We start from the raw sequence: 18,797 nt of genomic DNA, 5'->3' as shown, positions 1-18,797 counted from the left end.
GGGGGAAACCAAGGCTGAGAGAAGCGGTACGGGGTGGACACGTGATTGTAGGAGTGACTGAGGAGGGGCACCCACTGCTATGTTAGTGGAGGACAGCCTGCGTAAAGGGTTCTGGTTCTTGATCTAGTGGCGGGGCTGTGGCTGTCTAGAACTTTACAATGGCAGTGTGAACCAGGGGCACATCTTTACTTCCCCAAGGACACTGGCGCTGGGGTGCCCCGGGTGGAGGGGTGCCCCAGCCCTCAGGGGGCTTTGGGATCCTCTAGTCCACTCCATTTGATCAGCCAGGTGGAAGGAGAGAGGGATGGGACAACTGAGAGCTGTCTCCTCCAGGAAAGAGCCAAGGAAGGCAGCCTCTGCTCTCCCTGCCTGAGCCCTTCAACCTGCGAGCTCAGGCCTACACCGGATCTGCCGCAGCAGGTCGGCATGGCTTAGGGCTGGTGGCCTCATCAGAGAACAACGGGGAAGACTTGGGAAAGAGGCCCCACGGCTGATTGAGCTTCCTAAAGTACACAGGCCCGTCCTGGGGCAGGCTGTCCACCCCCGATGGGCCTAACTCATGGCCGTTTGGGCACACTGAGGCAGGGCCTATGTGGCTGGCCGAGCCTGGCACGACGGCAGCGGACGCCGGGCAGCCCGCGCACCCCCCCCCCCGGCGGCCTTCCGCCTCCCAGAGGCCGTGCAAAGGCCCCAGGGTGTAACCTCCGGGCGGGGCGCGGTTCTCGCTCGTCTCTTCCCATTTTGCAAGGGGCCAAACGCGGCTCAGAAGGACTAGCACGGTCCATCCCTCACCCAGGAGAAAGCGGCCGAGGCGACGCCACGGCCCCGCGCCACAGGAGCCACGCGCGCGCGACCACCGGAGAGCGAGAACCACCGAGTGGCAAAACACCGCCGAAGCCTAGAGTAGCCCGGTCCTTCTCACCTAGTTCCGCCCTGCCAACTTCCGGTCTTGAGCGACTTCCGGTTCCGGCGGTGCGTCCCACGGCTCCATCCCCGAGTGCGGGTCTGGGTAGTGAGTGACAGGGCTTGGCTTGTCCCTCCCACCCCGGTTCTCCCGCCCCCTGACCCGGCACCTGTGCAGGTGAACGAGTCGTTCCTGCTCACCTGCCCTGTCCCCGTCCTCCCCCCGCCCCGGCTGTGGCGGGAGCCCACGGGGCGGGGAGGCTCGGCCCGTGGGACCCGCGGAGCCTCGGCCTGGCGTGGCTTTGCGTCCACGGGGGGTTCCTTGGCCCTCAGGGCGGCGCCCGTGGGGCGGGCGGGGTCCGGGCTGCTGTGCGCCCGTGGGCCCTGGCAGCACTTCAGCCTTGGCGAGCAGGTGACAGCAGCTACCCAGGGGCTTGTTGGGAGGATCGAGCGAGGGGGAAGTTATCTGAGAGGCCAACAAGCAACAACTGGTCGCAGCTGTCGCTGATCATGGAGACAGCTGGGGCAGCTGTGAGTTGAACCTGGAAAGTTAGACTCCTGTCGAGGAGGATGGATGTGGAACGCTCCCAACAAAGTCGGATAGAAAAAAAAAAAAGCAAGCAGGGAACTGGAGTTTTGCACTGTTGTGCGTGTGAGGAAGGAGAGCTTTGCATTAAAACTGGTAAGGTTGTGTATTGTGTGCGTGTGCACTAAGGGTCTGGGCACTGCCCCTCAGCTTTTTATTGTTCAAGGCTAACACTCTACCACTTAAACCTTAGCTCCCTTTCCGGCTTTTTTCTTTTCTTTTCTTTTCTTTTTTCATATTAATTGGACATAAGAGTCTCATCGACTTTCTTGCCCCGGCTGGCTTAGAATCTTGATTCTCAGATCTCAGCCTCCTGAGTAGCTAGGATTACAGGCCTGAGGCACACCAGCGCCCAACTAAAACTGATAGGTGTATAAAGTGAATCACTTGTATAGTTGCTCCACCTTGCAGAACTAACCTTGAAAATGAGTCCACTGACACCTGAGACTATTCCTAAGGAAAACACCTGTAAGTGGGCTAGGGATTTTCATTAGGAAAGATTTAGGTAGGAAGGGAAACTCCTCTTCCTCTTTTTTTTTTTGTCTGTCCTGGGGCTTGAACTCTGGGCCTGGGCGCGGTCCCTGAGCTCTTCAGCTCAACGCAAGCGCTCTACCACTTGAGCCACAGCACTACTTCCTGTTCCTCCTTCTTAAGTGGTTGTGATTCACACACACTCGCAGTTAATGAAAAGAATACAGAAAGATACACAGTGAAAACTTTCCCTCCTCTATTGTTCCCATCTTCACAAGTACATACAATTAATTAGATTACCTTCCAGAAAATGTCTGCCATCTATCAAGTTACATATACTTAGGCATAAGTATTTCTAATTTTCTCAGGATAATCTACTTGTTGATCTGCATATTCTGTATGGATGGTAAATTATTTGTGGGCTTACAAATTGGATCCTGGAGCTTGAAGTCAGGGCTGGGTGCACTCAGATTTTTTGCTCAAGGCCGAGATTCTACCACTTGAGTCAAAGCTCCACTTCCAGCTCTTTGCCCTTTAATTGGAGATAAGCATCTCTCAGACTTTTCTTCCCAGGCTGGCTTCTAACTGAGATTCTCAGATCTCAGCCTACTGAGTAGCTGGGATTATGAGCAAAAACAAACATTCCTGCCTACTTCATTCTCTATAAGGCTGCATACGATTGATTATATCAAATGATTGGTAGTGCTTTCTGTCATCATTTACTGCCTGACAGCGCTTAACGTTATACCCAATATTTTGCTTTTTTACAATATTGTAGTCAACCTTCTTTGATTAACTATTTCCACTGTACTAGTCTGATTTTTTGTTGTTGTTGTTTTTGTTTTGGTCTGGTCGTGTGGCCTGAACTCTGGGCCTGGGTGCTGTCCCTCAGCTCTTCAGCTCAAGGCTAGCGCTCTACCACTTGAGACACAACACCACTTCCAGCTTTTTCTGTTTATGTGGTACTGAGGAATTGAACCCAGGGCCTCATGCATGCAAGGCAAGCACTCTACCACTGAGCCACCTTCTTAGTCCTAGTCTGATTTTTTTCTAAAAATTTTTATTGTTATTTTAAAGGTGATGTACAGAGGGGTTACGGTTGCATAAGTCAGGTAAAAAGTATATTTCCTTTTGTACAATATCACCCCTTCCCTTGCTCTCTCATTCTTTCCATCCACCAACAAGTTGTATAGTTCATTTTCAACATATTATTCAGTGAGTACCATTACTGCATTTGTTCACCCTTTGTCCCTCCATTTCTGTGCCTCCCCTTATCCTCCCAAGATATATAAATGAACAAATAGAAGAAAAATAAAACAAAAACAGCAAAAAAGAAAAAAATTGTTACCTGATTATAGAACTGTAACCTTTTTGTGCATCACCTTTACTACTATATATGTATATGTATCTATATACATATATATGTTTATCATGGGGCCTGAACTCTGGGCCTGGCCGCTGTCCCTCAGCTCTTCAGCTCAAGGCTAGCACTCTACCACTTCAGCCACAGCACCGCTTCTGGCTTTTTCTGCTTATGTGGTGCTGAGGAATCAAACCCAGGTCCTCATGCATGCAAGGCAAGCACTACCGCTAAGCCACCTTCCCAGCCCTACAATAAAAAAAATTTTTTTTTTTTGGTCCAGTTGTGGGGCCTGAACTCTGGGCCTGGGCGCTGTCCCTCAGCTCTTCAGCTCAAGGCTAGCGCTCTACCACTTGAGCCACAGCACCACTTCCAGCTTTTTTCTTTTTGCTTATGTGGTGCTGAGGAATCGAACCCAGGGCCTCAGGCATGCAAGGCAAGTGCTCTACCACTGAGCCACCTTCCCAGCCCCACAATAAAAATTATTAAAAAGAACATAAATTTTAAAAATTATTTTCATTTCCTGGAGTTTATTGTTTTGTATGATCAGATGCACATAGGTATTGAGCCTTTCTGTTAGTCTGATTTTTTAAAAAATTACAACAAAATAGGAGAGTCTGGCTACTTTATAAAGAAGACAAGCTTATTTATTTCACAGTGTTTGGGTGTTTGCTGCTGCCATTGGCTTGACTGATGTGCTCTGCTTTCCCTGGCTGATAGCATCACAGTGACAAGCACCTGTGCAGGATCAAGAGCTCACATGGCCACATGGGAAACCAGAGAGCAAGGAGATGCCAGCCTTGCTCTTTGAAAACAACTCACTCTCAAGGACAACTAGCTTGTTCCAGGAGGTCAGTGTCCATCTTTAATGAGGACAACACCTCAATGCTTAATGACCTCCTACTATCTGCCCTACCTTTCATTTTATGTATGTATGTATGTATGTATTTATTTATGTTTTCATCCTTCAAGACTCCATGTTTAGAAGTCAAAGGACACAAAGGACCTGGGCAGTCTCATGGGCCACCCCCTCCCCCCAAAGCAAACAAAACATCCCGCCCATGCTGTGTAAGTTCCACTGGTCTGCTCAGCCAGGTGATAATGTCTTGACACTGGGGACACAGAACAGGGCTTCCAGCCTCACTGTGACCAAGGATACAAATGCAGGTGCAGAGGACACAGTGTGCATACTGCTCTACCTTGTAAAGGCCAAACAATGTCTTACATCACTACACCAAGTTTCCTGCTCTTGAGTTCCAGATCAAGCACCTCTGAACTCTGCCAGTACCTGTGAGTGTGTAGCTTTCGCCCTTCTCTTCACCATAGGTTTAGTAGCAATCCCTCTGAGTGAGCAAAAGCCCAGATAATGTGAGAGCTGTAATACTCTAAGAATATCTAAGAAAGTGGGTCAGGGGATCTTGTTTTTGTTTCAGACCTGGGGCTTGGACTTAGGGCCTGGGTACTTTTCCTGAGCTGGCTTCTGCTCAAGGCTAGCCCTTTACTACTTAAGCCTTAACACCTCTTCCAGCTTTTTCTGAGTGGTTTATTGGAGATAAGAGTCTCACAAGCCAGGCACCAGTGGCTCATGCCTGTAATCTTAGCTACTCAGAAGGTTAAGATCTGAGGGTCAAAGATCAAAGCCAGCCTGGGCAGAAAAGTCCCTGTAAGACTCTTATTTCAATAAACTGTTCAGTAATAGAGTGCTAGCCTTGAGCACAAAGAGACTCAGGAACAGTGTCCAGACCCTGAGTTCAAGCCCCACAACTGACAAAAAAAAAAAAAGTCACAGAATTTCCTGCTCTCGCTGGCTTTGAATGGAGATTCTCAAATCTTAGCCTCCTGAGTCGCTCAGGTTACACGTGTGAGCCATCCCAGCAGTCAGCTGGGTCAGAATCTTTAGAGATGATAAGTAGTTAAGGTGGGACAGGTCATCTGAAGAGTGATTGTTAGTATTTGCTAGTTGTTACCAGGACACAGATTTGACAGAGGTTTTTTTTTTTGTTGTTGTTGGTCGTGGGTCTTGAACTCTGGGCTTGGGTGCTGTCCCTCAGCTCTTCAGCTCAAGGCGAGCACTCTACCACTTGAGCCACAGTGCCACTTCTGTTTTTCTGGTGGTTTATGGAGATAGGAGTCTCACGGTCTTTCCTGCCCGGGCTGGCTTTGAACCATGATCCTCAGATCTCAGCCTCCTGAGTAGCTAGGATTATAGGCGTGAGCCACCAGTGCCTGGCTTGAGTTGTACCCTTTGGACAAACTCTGATGTGAGAATTTAGTCATTTCTGCTGTCATTTGAGTGTGCTGTCTTTGAAGAAAAATAACATAGGATGTGATTTTCTTGTAAATAACCCTTCTTTTGGACTGGAGCCCTAACCCAAATGATGTAGTGTTTTATAGATATTTAACTTGTTTAACCCTGCTTCCTACAGCTGCTTTAATAGTGCTGGTCCTGGACTGGAAATCTGCAGCACTGAGACTCTGACAGGACTCGCTGTTTAGTAGATAGGCTTCTCTCTCCTCTGTGTCAGACCTCTTCATCTATTGCTTTAGGTGAAATGCTTCCCACCCCGCCCCTCACTCCACTGAGGTATGAACTCAGGGCTTTGCATGCTGGCTAGGCTTTTTTTACTCAAGGCTGGCACTTCACCACTAGAGATACACCTCTACTTTCTGAATATTTTTAATGTCAGTCCTGGGAATTGAATTCAGGGTCTGGGCACTAACCTTGAGCTTTTTTTGCTCAAGGCTAACACTCTATCACTTGAGCCACAGCTCCACTAAAGCTTTTCTGGTGATTAATTGGAGATAAAAGTCTCACACACTTTCCTGCCCTGTCTGGATCATCAAATCTCAGCAAACTGAGCAGCTAGAATTATAGGTATAAATCCCTGGTGCTCATCCACCAATTGTTTTAGGAACCTGGGAACTGTTGTCCCAAAAAATGATTTGAGAAAACAAATATCTATGACCTTAATGCTCTTCATCCATGCTTAGAGAATTCCTTTGTTGTTGTTGTTGGGGGGGGGGCGGTAAACTTGGGCCTGGGCACTGTCCCTGAGCTCTTTTGTTCAAGGACAGTGCTCTACCCCTTTGAGTCCCAGCGCCACTTTTTTTTTTGTCAGTCATGGGCCTGAGCTCTGGGCCTGGGAGCTGTCCTTCAGCTCTTCAGCTCAATGCTAGCACTTTACCACATGAGCCACAGCACCACTTCCAGCTTTTTCTGCTTATGTGGTACTGAGGAATCGAACCTAGGGCCTCATACATGCAAGGCAAGCACTCTACCTCTGAGCCACGTTCCCAGCCCCACCACTTTTCACTTTTTGAATGGTTAGAGATAAAGAGTCTCATGGAGACTTTTCTGCCCAGACTGGCTTTGGACCATGATCCTCAGATCTCCTGAGTAACTAGGATTACAGGCATTAAGTCACTAGCACCCAACTTTATAATTCCTTCTGTTCAATGTAAAATACACCATAATGTGGAAAATGTATTAAGATTCTTTAGTAAGTCAGTATTCTCTTTAACAATCTATACTTAGGTGGGTGCTGGTGGCTCATGCCTGTAATCCTAACTACTCAGGAGGCTGAGATCTGGGGATCGCTTGTTCAAAGCTAGCCTGGGCAGGAAAGGCCATGAAACTATTATCTCCAATTAACCCCAGAAAACTGGAAGTGGCACTGTGACTCAAGTGGTAGAATGCCTGCCTTGAGCTAAAGAGCTCAGGGACAGCACCCAAGCCCAGAGTAGTTCAAGCCCCACAACCAACAAAAAAAAATAATAAAATCTATACTTCTTGTTTTGGCACCATTGACACATTTTCTCCATTGTGTCAATTGGTCGAGCAAGAGGAGAGCAAAAATAGAGTTTCAGCAGCTTTATTAAGAAACCTTGTTCACTTTAAAGAGCTGCAGGAACCTGGATTTGGACCAGATCTATGAGCTCAGGGTGGTTTCACAGTCTTTGTGGTCGGTTGTTGCTGACCTTGACATTTCTCTGTGCCTGGGAATCTGAAGTGGTTTTTCCCCAGAGTTCCAGAATGAAGACTGAAGGTTACCCTGAGGTGCAAAGAAACTGAGAAGACCAGAGTAGTCAAATAAGGACATGGTTGAGGAGACTGAAGTCCTAATACCAGCTTCCCAGGCCCAGACCCCTTTGAAGACTGTATTGAGGGTCTCAGAATCCTCTTAGCCAAGCTTCCAGGTTCAGAAAGTTCTGCTGGGAGGATGCAGCTGGGCCGGAGCATATCCTCAGACCTCTCCAGGGGCTTGCTGGACAGTGGGCTGGACAGTGGCTGAGCCCTGATGCTTACACAGATCATGGCACCGGGTTGTAGTACCAGAGAGCTGAGAATGCGAGTGCTGCCATGTCAGCCTGAGTCAGAATCACTGGCTGACCCCCATGGCTGCATGCTCTGTCCAGGGAGCAGTAAAGCAAAGGCACTCTTTGGTGCCAGATCCCACCGCAGCCATGGGAAACTTGAACCTCCGTCTCCTCTGAGCTTGCCTTTGACTGACTGAAATAAGAATCCTGCTGCCCGTGGCCCAATGTCTTTTTGGCTGAGGCAGCTTTCCTTCCGTGAACTCCAGGAGTCTCTTTGCTCAGAACCCTTGGTCTGTGCCTGCCGCCCTCCTCCCAAGAGCTTGTTTTTCTTCTGCTACAGTGCCTCCTTTTTGGTACTGTGTTATAAGCTTTAACCATACTGTTTTTATGTATTCAATGAGGCAATAGTTTTCACTTTCAAAATCAGGACATGGATGGAAGCTTGTATGACCCCACCAGCAGCTCACTAGGAAGTGCCTGACCTATTAAAGTTTGGTCTTCATAAGCAATGTCTTATGGTGATTGATGAGTGTAGTTTTTAGTAGCCTTAAAGAAAGGAGAGAGAATGCTCAGGAGTCAGTGCAAGCTGGAGATGAGAACTGTAGCTGAGCCAGGAAACAGACCAGGATTTAAGTGGGACAAAACTGAGAAAGGGGTAAATCAAGGTCACAAGAGGTAAACAACACTTAGAACTGCTTTCTCCATTCCCACCCCCTTTGTTTTGCTTGTCTTCTGGAGCCAGCACATGCTCAGAGCTGGCTGACACTGTTTTGCCCTGCCCTGCCCTGCCCTACCCTGCCCTGCCCTGCCCTGCCCTGCCTAGCTCAGCCCAGCCCAATATACTGGGCAGCCTTGCTCTCCTGGCTGAAACAGTCTGGCACTGGTTATGACACACAAAGTAAACAGCAGCCACTGCCCCCGCACCTCCCAGTCCTGAGCAGGAGCCTGTGTGCCCGCGGCTTGTAAATCTCACTCCTATAACCTGCTAGGTGCCAGTTCACAGTTGGCCTCTACTGTGGAGCTCCTTAGCTCACTGATAGCATTCACCCTTGTTGTGCTGGTGTTTGTTCAGGAATTCCTGTGCCTTCAGGACTCTTCTAGGGACTAGAACACAGGCAGAAAAACCAGGAAATATGGAATTTCTGAGAAGAAATGTTCAGAAATACTATTAGAAATGATGGAGTAAAACTAGTGTTTCTTCCTTTTGGTATTCGATTTCAAAAATATCAGTAGGAAAAAAAATTCCTATATTTAAATAAACACTAAAAACAGAGAGGAAAGAATACAACCAAATTGAGGAAGTAACATTTGAATGGCATTTAGTAGATTAGAAGAGATAGGCCTGCCTTGGGCAGAGGTGTGGGAGTACCAGGGCATGTACTGGCTCTGGTGAACACAGGTGAACACAGGCCTTTTTATCATCTCTAGGGTAAACCTTTTGCTCTTGATTTGAATGGTAAGATTGAACCTTGGCAAAAGAATTAGTGTCCCAGATCAGGTCAGAATATTTCCAAGACTCCAGGTGGTTCTTGGCATTCTGAGATACTCCTATTGGTCTGTAGGAGTCGGAGAGTCCTGGTGATGAGGAATTTACTTGCCTGCATCGGTTGCTCAGCTGCTCTAGTGATGCAAGTGAAAACTGAGTTTACAGGTGTGCAATGTTACTTCAGGGATGCCACAGTGAGTTTCCTGAATTCGGGGAACCTGCATTCATTCCTCAAGCTCGAAGAGTCAGATGCTGTTTTATTGTGGGGACTTATTCTGTGTGGAGGATGGTGTTTTGTTTATCAGCATCCGTAGCCTCTACTAGCCAGATGCTAATAACCTATTAGAAATACTACCCAAAAAGGTTTTCAGCTGGGTACCAGTGGCTAAAGCCTGTAATCCTAGCTACTCAGGAGGTTGAGATCTGAGAATTGAGGTTCGAAGCTAGCTGGGGCAGGAAAGTCTGTGAGATTCTTTTTTTGTTTTCTTTTTCTTTTTTTTTTTTTTTGGGTCCGGTCGTGGGGCCTGAACTCTGGGCCTGGGTGCTGTCCCTCAGCTCTTCAGTTCATGGCTAGCACTCTACCACTTGAGCCACAGCGTCACCTCTGGCTTTTTTCTTTTTGCTTATGTGGTGCTGAGGAATCGAACCCAGGGCCTCATGCATGCAAGGCAAGCGCTCTACCACTGAGCCACCTTCCCAGCCCCAAGTCTGTGAGATTCTTACCTCTAGTTAGCCACCAGAAAACCGAAGTGACGTTGTGGCTCAAAGTGGTAGAGCCCTACCCTTGAGCAAAAAAGTTCAGGGACAGCGCTCAGGCTCTTGAGTTCAAGCCATAGGACCAGCACCAAAACAAAACAAAATTTAAAAAAGATTTATTGACACAGAGAATACATGAAAAAAAAGAAAAGAAAAACATGGCCCATAATCCCACTGTCCAGAGCTCCTAGAACATTTTTCCCTCTCTCTCTTTCTCTCTTCTTCCCATCCTTCCATGAGGGTAGAACCCAGGGCCTCACACATGTTACTCAAGGGTTCTACCATTGAGCTATATCCTCAGCACCTGTTGACATTTTGTTTTGTTTTATTTTGGGTCCAGTCGTGGGCCTGAACTCTGAGCCTGGGCGCTGTCCCTCAGCTCTTCAACTCAAGGCTAGCTAGCGCTCTACTGCTTGAGCCACAGCGCCACTTCTGGCTTTTTTTTGCTTATGTGGTGCTCAGGAATCGAACTCAGGGCAAGGCAAGCGCTTTACCACTGAGCCACCTTCCCAGCCCTACCTGTTGACATTTTTGTTGTTGGTTTTAAGGCTAGAACTCAGAGCCTAGGTACTTTCCCTAAGCTTTTTTGCCCAAGGCTAGCATTCTACCACTTGAGCCACAACTCCACTTCCAGTTTCTTTTTCTCTTTCTTTCCTTCTTTCTCATTCTCTCTCTCTTTCTCTTTATTTCCTTTTTTCTTTGTCCTCCTTCCTTCTTTCTTTTCTTTTCTTTCTTCCTTTCTTTCCTTTTTTCTTTCTTTCTTCCTTTCTTTCCTTCATTCCTTTCCAGTCCTAGGGCTTGAACTCAGGGCCTGGGCACTGTCCCTGAGTTTCTTTCTTTCTTTTCTTTTCTTTTTTTGGTTGGTCGTGGGGCTTGAACTCTGGGCCTGGGCACTGTCCCTCAGCTCTTCAGCTCAAGGCAAGCGCTCTACCACTTGAGCTACAGCGCCACTTCCCGTTTTCTGGTAGTTTATTGGAGATAGGAGTCTCACGGTCTTTCCTGCCCGGGCTGGCTTTGAACTGCGATCCCCAGATCTCAGCCTCCTGAGTAGCTAGGATTATAGGCATGAGCCACCAGCACCCGGCTTCTTTTTTTTTTTTTTTTTTTTGTCGGTCATGGGGCCTGAACTCTGGGCCTGGGCGCTGTCCCTCAGCTCTTCAGCTCAAGGCTAGCACTCTACCACTTGTGCCCCTGCACCACTTCCAGCTTTTTCTGCTTATGTGGTACAGAGGGATTGAACCCAGGGCCTCATGCATGCAAGGCAAGCACTCTACCACTGAGCCACCTTCCCAGCCCCCATGAGTTTCTTTTGCTCAAGGCTAGCACTCTACCACTTGAGCCACCATGCTACTTCTAGCTTTTTCTGTTTATGTGGTACTGAGGAATTGAACCCAAGGCTGCATGCATGGTAGGCAAGCATTTTACTACTTAAGACACATTCTCAGCCCCACTTCCAGTTTTCTGGTGGTTAATTGGAGATAAGAGTTTCATGGACTTTCTCATCTAGGCTGGCTGATCTCAGCTCCTGAGTTGCTAGGATTGCAGGTATGAACCACTAGCCTGGCATAGGTCTTGTGTTTTCTAGGCTGTAGAGCCGTGGTTCCAACTCCTTTCACATTATTGGCCTGTTAATGGTTTCTTATGTCTTTTCAGAAGATCGTACATTTTTATTATACAAGGTATGTCTTATACATGGCTTATGGTATGTATTTCTTCATTGCCTGGTAATCTTACAGGCCTTTGGCTATCAACACAGATTTTTTAATTGAACTTTTTTTTTTCTGTATGCTTATGTAGTTTACCAGAACAAGTATAAGGTCAAGCCAGGCACAGTAGGGCACACCTGTAGTCCCAGCACTCAGGAAGCTGAAACAGAAGGCTCATATCTGAGGCCATCTGGGGAACTTAGATAGACCCTTTTTCAAAATAAAATTTAAGAAGGGGGCTGGGAATGTGGCTTAGTGGTAGGATGCTTGCCTAGCATGCATGAAGCCCTGGGTTCCATTCCTCAGTACCACAGAACAGAAAAAAACTGGAAGTGGCACGGTGGCTCAAGTGGTAGAGTGCTAACCCTGAGCAAAAGAAGCTCAAGGACAGTGCCCAGGACTGGCCAAAAAATAAAAAAATAAGCCAGGCGCCGGTGGCTCATGCTTGTAATCCTAGCTAATTAGGAGGCTGAGATCTGAGGATCATAGTTCAAAGCCACCCCGGGCAGGTAACTCCAATAAACCACTCAGAAAACTGGAAGTGGTGCCGTGGCTCAAGTGGTAGAGAGCTAGCTTTGAGCTGAAGAGCTGAGGGACAGCTCCATGACCAAAAAAAAAAAAAAAAAAAAAAAAAGACACGGCAGGGAGGCAGGGATGTAGATTAGTGGCAGGGAGCTTGCCTAGTATACTATCACTAGAAAAAATAAAACAGGTGGAGTCACTGATTTTCACCTGGAGTGGAACCTCTGAAGCACAGGTGAGGGTTGGAGACATGAGTAACAGTCAGGGCTCAGTCTCCTGAACCCAGAGCTGTCTCCTGTCAACCCTGTGGTACCAGCTCTTTGCAAGGAAGGGAATTTATAGATGAGAGTCCTCACTCCCACACAAATCCAGTAAGTGAAGAAGCTGAGGTCCCTTTCCAGTTCATCTGGCCCTAGTCCCATGCCCTTGTCACAGGTCAAACTGCCTCACCGTCAGAGCCCAGCAGCTCCAGTGCTTCAAGGGGTCCAGGAGTCAAGGAATCACCCACAATAGGTTCCATTTCCAGAGGTGGGTCATTGTGCTGTCTGTGGAGCCAGCCCGCTCTACCCACGGTGTTTCAGCTGATTGAAGACTCTTCTTGCTAGTTGGTCGCTGGTGAAAACAAGGTTGGGAACACAGGTAATCTGAGAGTTCCAGCAGCTAGCTGGTGCCATGGGAAAAAAATATGTCATCTGTTGGGCAGCTACTCCTTGGCCAGTGAATAGATGTCAGGCGCTTGCTGCTGGAGAGGAGACCAGCTCCAGGGATGAGGGGGCCATGGAACATGAACTCTCCTCAGGATGGTGGCTGCAGAACCCAAGTACAGCTGGCCTTCCCAGGAGCAGGACACATGCTCAGTTCCCCAGGGCAGCGGAGTACAGGCACTTGACAATGACTTCACTATTTTACTCAACATTTTCTTCCCACCCACTGCCAGGCATTCGCTGGACATTTCCTGTGCCCTAGAATGTCCTTTCCCTTGGCAACCCCCAGTCTTTGCCAGCCTACTCCTACCCATTCTTCTTTTTCCCTTTCCTGTTGTTCCCCCCTTCCCCTTCTATTATTCCCTCCCCTTCCCCCGCCCTTCTGATGTCACTATGTTGATCCAGCTAGTCCTGACCCAGCTCCCAAGTAGCTGGTACCGTGAGTACCTTTTCTTTTCTTTCTTCCCTCTTTCCTTCACCCTTCTCTCCCTCTCCCTTTCTTCCTTTGCTTCTCCCATTCCTCTCTTCCTTCTACAAGGCCTCTCATATACTAGGCAAGTGCTCTACCACGGAACTACAACCCAGTGCTCATCTTCATTCTTTTGACCTGGATAGACGTGGTCACCTTCAGGAAGATTTTTCTTGATCTGTAACCTTTTTTTTTTTTTTTTTTTTTCGGTCGTGGGGCCTGAACTCTGGGCCTAGGCACTGTCCCTCGGCAATTCAGCTCAAGGCTGGCACTCTACCACTTGAGCCACAGCGCCACCTCTGGCTTTTTCTGCTTATATGGTGCTGAGGAATCTAACCCAGGGCCTCATACATCCAAGGCAAGCACTCTACTACTGAATCACCTCCCCAGCCCTGATCTGTAACCTTGAACAACAGGTGTAGCCCCTTCCCCTATATGTTCCTGTAACACCTTCCCTTGAGTCCCCTGCCAATCCCTGTTCCTTCAGCAAGTCTCTTGTATACAAAAGGTACCATAGATGGTTGTTAAATAGGATGCTGTGGGCATCCTAGCTTGAGTGCCCTGGCCAACTGTGAACTTTCTAGACAGGAACTCTCTCTGTTCTTGGCATCTAAGCCAGCACCTATACAAGGTTGATCCTCAAGAAATGGTTTGAGGCTGCGCGCCTGCCCGTGGCCCATACCTATAATCCCAGCTACTCAGGAGGCTGAGATCTGAGGATCACAGTTCAAAGCCAGCCCAGGCAGGAAAGTCTGAGAGACTCTTATCTTCAATTAACCACCAGAAAACTAGAAGTGGAGCTGTGGCTCAAGTGGTAGAGTGCGTGCCTTGAGCTGCAGAGGTGAGGGACAGCACCCAGGCTGAACTCTGGAGTTCAAGCCCCATGACTGACAAAAAAAAAAAAAATGGTTTGGCTTTTGTGAGACCGGGTGTTTGCTTCCTGATTTCAGGCATTTCCTTCAAGTGAAGACAAACTTCAGTTCATAGATGACTCTTGAAGTTACCTAGAGGAATCAGCAAGGGGTGAGATTACCACTTCCTGTGGAAGGGGGAGGATATAGGTAAAAATAAAACTGACAGAAGGGGAGGGGCTTCCTCCTCTCAGCAGCACTGACTCTGCAGTGGGGAGAGGTAAACTTCTCTTGGCTTGTCCTTCTTGAAAGCTCAGGGACTCTGTGTGCTTAGCTACCAATTGGAAAGTCCAGGTGGGTGATCTTGAAGCAGGGTGTGTCTTGGGCAGGAAGCCACTAGCCAGCCAAAACAGCCAGCTCCTCCTCCTCACTTCCTCTGAGCCCACACTCCACCCCTAGTGGAGGAGACCCAGGCTCAGGGTTTTGGAGCCCTGCCTCAGAAGCACAAATGGGAAGTTTCTAGTTACCATTACTTCCCCTCCTTGGGAGATATGGGTCTCAGATAAGTCCTGCTACCTCTCAGCTTCAGTTCCTAGTCTGTCTTGTCCCTTCCTCTTTCCCAGATAAGGTTATTATAGCCCTGTGAATCTCTGTAATAACTGAGGTATCTGAATCTGCCTGCTTGAGGATTCAGTAAGGATTTCTCAGCTATTTCTTTCTTCTTTTCTTCTGAGAGTCTCAGGCACATCTTCTCTTTCCCGGTTTCTACATGTCAAATCCTGTTTTTATCTTCCTGCTTCTCCTTCTCCCTCTCCTGGCTGCTCTTCCATGATCATCAAATCTCATTATTAAGATTCTGAAGCATTCTGACTTGTTAAGAAGTGCGCCCCCCCCCCCACACACACACGGGGTATTCTTTTCTTCTCTTTTTTTCCCCCTAGTCCAGGGGCTTGGGCACTGTCCCCAAGTTTTCTTTTAGCTCAATGCTAGCACTATCACTTGAACCGCAGCACCACTTCTGGCCTCTTCTGTTTATTTGGTACTGAGGAATCAAACCCAGGGCTTCATGCATGCTAGGCAAACACTCTTCCAGTAAGCCACATTTCTACCCTTCCCTCCCTCCCTCTCTTCCTTCCTGTCTTCCTTCCTTCCTTCTTTCCTTTGTTCCTTCCTTCCTTCCCATTACTGCTGCCATAAAGATCTTGAATTTTGCAAGTTTTAAATATAGCCTGCATCCTGTAAAGAATACATAAATCTTAACAAAGAGTTAGATGAATTTGTCAGAAGTGGACATCTCTGTATATCTACCTTCTGTATCAGAGCATAATCTATTCAGCTGGGCATAGTGGCATACACCTGTAGTCCTAGCTACTTGGAAGGCTGAGACAGGAAGATCCCTTGAGCCCACAGCCAGCCTGGGAACCTCTAGAGGCCTTCCTCATGCCCTCTCCCAATCATGAATCTCCTGAAAGAGAACCACTGTATGGATTTTATGATCCTAGAACAGTGTTGCCTGTTTTGAACCAAATGGGATCTATCTTTTTTTTTTTTTTTGTCGGTCATAGGGCTTGAACTCTGGGCCTGAGCCCTGTCCCTCAGCTCTTCAGCTCAAGGCGAGCGCTCTACCACTTGAGCTACAGTGCCACTTCCAGTTTTCTGGTGGTTTATTGGAGATAGGAGTCTCATAGTCTTTCCAGCCTGGGCTGGCTTTGAACTGTGATCCTCAGATCTCAGCCTCCTGAGTAGCTAGGATTACAGGCGTGAGCCACCTGTACCTGGCTGCAAATAGAATCTTTTTGTGTCTGGCTGTTCATTCTCCACATTCCATCTGTGAGGTTTACCAGCCCTGAACATCCTGTTTGCCATGCTAGTGCACCTGAACACACCAGTTCTCTCTTCCAGAACCTTGCAATGCCCTTCTTGACCCAGCTGGACCCTAATTCAGTAGGACATAAGTTCCCAGGTCAGCTCTCTTGGTTTGGTTTGAGGCCTACCTCCTACCTTCTGGCTGCACTAGTAAACAAATTCTCCATGCCTGATTTTTTTTTTTTTTTGAGCATAGGAGATTTTTTTTTTTTTTTTGTCAGTTGTGGGGCTTGAACTCTGGGCCTGGGCACTGTCCCTGCGCTCTTCAGCTCAAGGCTCAAGCGCTCACCTTGAGCTAAAGAGCACTCTACAGCTTGAGCCACAGCACTACTTCCTCCATGCCTGATTTTTTTTTTGTTTTGTTTTTTTGGGTCCGGTCATGGGGCCTGAACTCTGGGCCTGGGCTCTGTCCCTCAGCTCTTCAGCTCAAGGCTAGCACTCTACCACTTGAGCCACAGCACCACTTCTGGCTTTTTTCTTTTTGCTTATGTGGTACTGAGGAATCGAACCCAGGGCCTCATGCATGCAAGGCAAGCGCTCTACCACTGAGCCACCTTCCCAGCCCCCATGCCTGACTTTTGATGAATAGTTGCTATACATTAGAATTCTTGTGAATTTCAAGAGTGAATATAGCCAGGTGCCAGTGGCTGACACCTACTCAGTAAGCTGAGATCTGAGGATCAATTTGAAGCCACTTGGAGCAGAAAAGTCTGTGAGACTCTTATGTCCAATTAATCACCAAAAAACTGGAAGTGGACCTGTGGCTCAAGTGGCTCAGGGACAGTGTCCAGGTCCTGAGTTCAAGCCCCAAGACCAGCGCGCACACACACACACACACACACACACACACACACACACACACACACACACACACACACACACACACACACACACACACACACACACACACACACACACACACACACACACACACACACACACACACACACACACACACACACACACACACACACACAGAGCTAATACATATTAAGTACTTAGGAGAAAGCCTGTGGCACCGGAAGAACTTAATGAATGCTTGCTATAACTACAGTGAACACCCTGGTTTTCTAATTCCCCCACATTCTCAAACGACCCTGTCAGGCACTTCTTTTAAATACTTTGTCCTACTAAGCAGTCTCAATTCTGTAGAGATTGTACCTTCATTTCATTGAATTTCTTCAGCTGATATTTATTCAGTATGCATTGTAGTCTTTTTGTTTGATTGTTTGCTTTGTTGGTCATGGAGCTTGAACTCTGGGCCTGGGCACTGTCCCTTAGCTCTTCAGCTCAAGGCTAGCACCTTGAGCCACAGCACCACTTCCGGCTTTTTTCTTTTTGCTTATGTGGTGCTGAGGAATCGAACCCAGGGCCTCGCATGCAAGGCAAGCACTCTACCACTGAGCCACCTTCACAGCCCCATGCATTGTATTCTTGCAGTGATCAAGGAAGCTCTTGACATTACATTTTTTTTTCTGTATTGGAGCTTGAACTCAGGACCTCATGCTTGCCAGACAGGCACTGTACCACTGAGCCACACCTTGAGCCCTTTCTTGCACAAGTTATTTTATTTAAAGTTTCTGTGTGTGTGTGTGTGTGTGTGTGTGTGTGTGTGTGTGTGTGTATGTGTGTGTGTGTGTGTGTGTGTGTGCTGGTCCTAGGGCTTGAACTCAGGGCATGGGCACTGTTGCTGAGCTTTTGTGCTCATGGACTTTCCTTCCCCACTGGCTTCAAACTATGATCATTAGTTCTTAGTTTCCTAAGTAGCAAGGAGTATAGGCATGAGCCACCACTGTCTGGCTAAGAATTTATTTTTAACAGGGTAAGAGTGGAGGAAAATAGAAAAAACAATAAACATTCCCTGCTCCCCATGTAGGAAATAGGAACTAAAGGCTCCATGGTTATTTTTGAGATAGGGTCTCACTTCCTGCCTGGGTACTGCCTGGGCTGTGATCTGCCTATTTTAGGCTTCTGGTTGTAGCTGAGATGAGAGACATGCACCACTGAGCCCAGCTCTCAGTTGAGCACTGGGTCTCATGAACTTTTTGTCTGCATTGGCCTCAAACTTCCATCCTCTTAAGTAGCTTGGATTACAAAGTGAGCAATCAGCACCCAGCTTGAATTGACTTTAGTGAGAGGATAGTAAGAAAATGAAGCAAGATAATTTGGAATAATGGTAAGTACAATGAAGGCAATAAGGCAGTGCAGGGTGATGGGGGAGAGTGGGTACTATTTTAAAAAAGTAAGTGGGGAGGATCTTCTTGAAAAAGTGGCATTTGGGCTGGGAATGTGGTTTAGTGGTAGAATACTTGCCTAGCATACATGAGCCGTGAGTTCAATGCCTCAGTACCACTTAAACAGAAAAAGTCAGAAATGGTGCTACACCTGAAGTAGTGAAGTGCTAGCCTTGAGCAAAAGAATCTCAGGGACAGTGCCCAGGCCCTGAGTTCAAGCCCCAGGACTGCCAAAAAAAAAAAGAAAAGAAAGAAAAAAATGGTGGCATTTCAGCCAAGACCAGCATGTGGTAAGGAGCAGGCTTGCATAGAGAGAATGGCATGCAAAGACACTGAGGCTGCAAAACAAGATCATTATGTTGGAGGACAACCAGAAAGCAGCTTGACTGGAGCCTAGTGAGTGAGTTCAAGGTCCAGATGAGGTTGGAGAGGTGGACAAAGGCCAGCTGCTGAGTGTTGGCTTTGTATGCTATAGGTTTGGATTTCATCCCAAGGCAGGAGAAGCCACTAAAGGAGTCAAGTGGGGGGATATCCTTGGGCAACCAAGGTGCCAAGGAAACCTCACA

Source organism: Dipodomys merriami, unplaced genomic scaffold (genome assembly GCF_024711535.1).
Source record: "Dipodomys merriami isolate MVZ:Mamm:240054 unplaced genomic scaffold, mDipMer1.0.p SCAF_28, whole genome shotgun sequence".
Lineage (NCBI taxonomy): Eukaryota > Metazoa > Chordata > Mammalia > Rodentia > Heteromyidae > Dipodomys > Dipodomys merriami.
The sequence above is the reverse complement of the archived record's forward strand: the minus strand, read 5'-3'. Positions refer to the sequence as shown.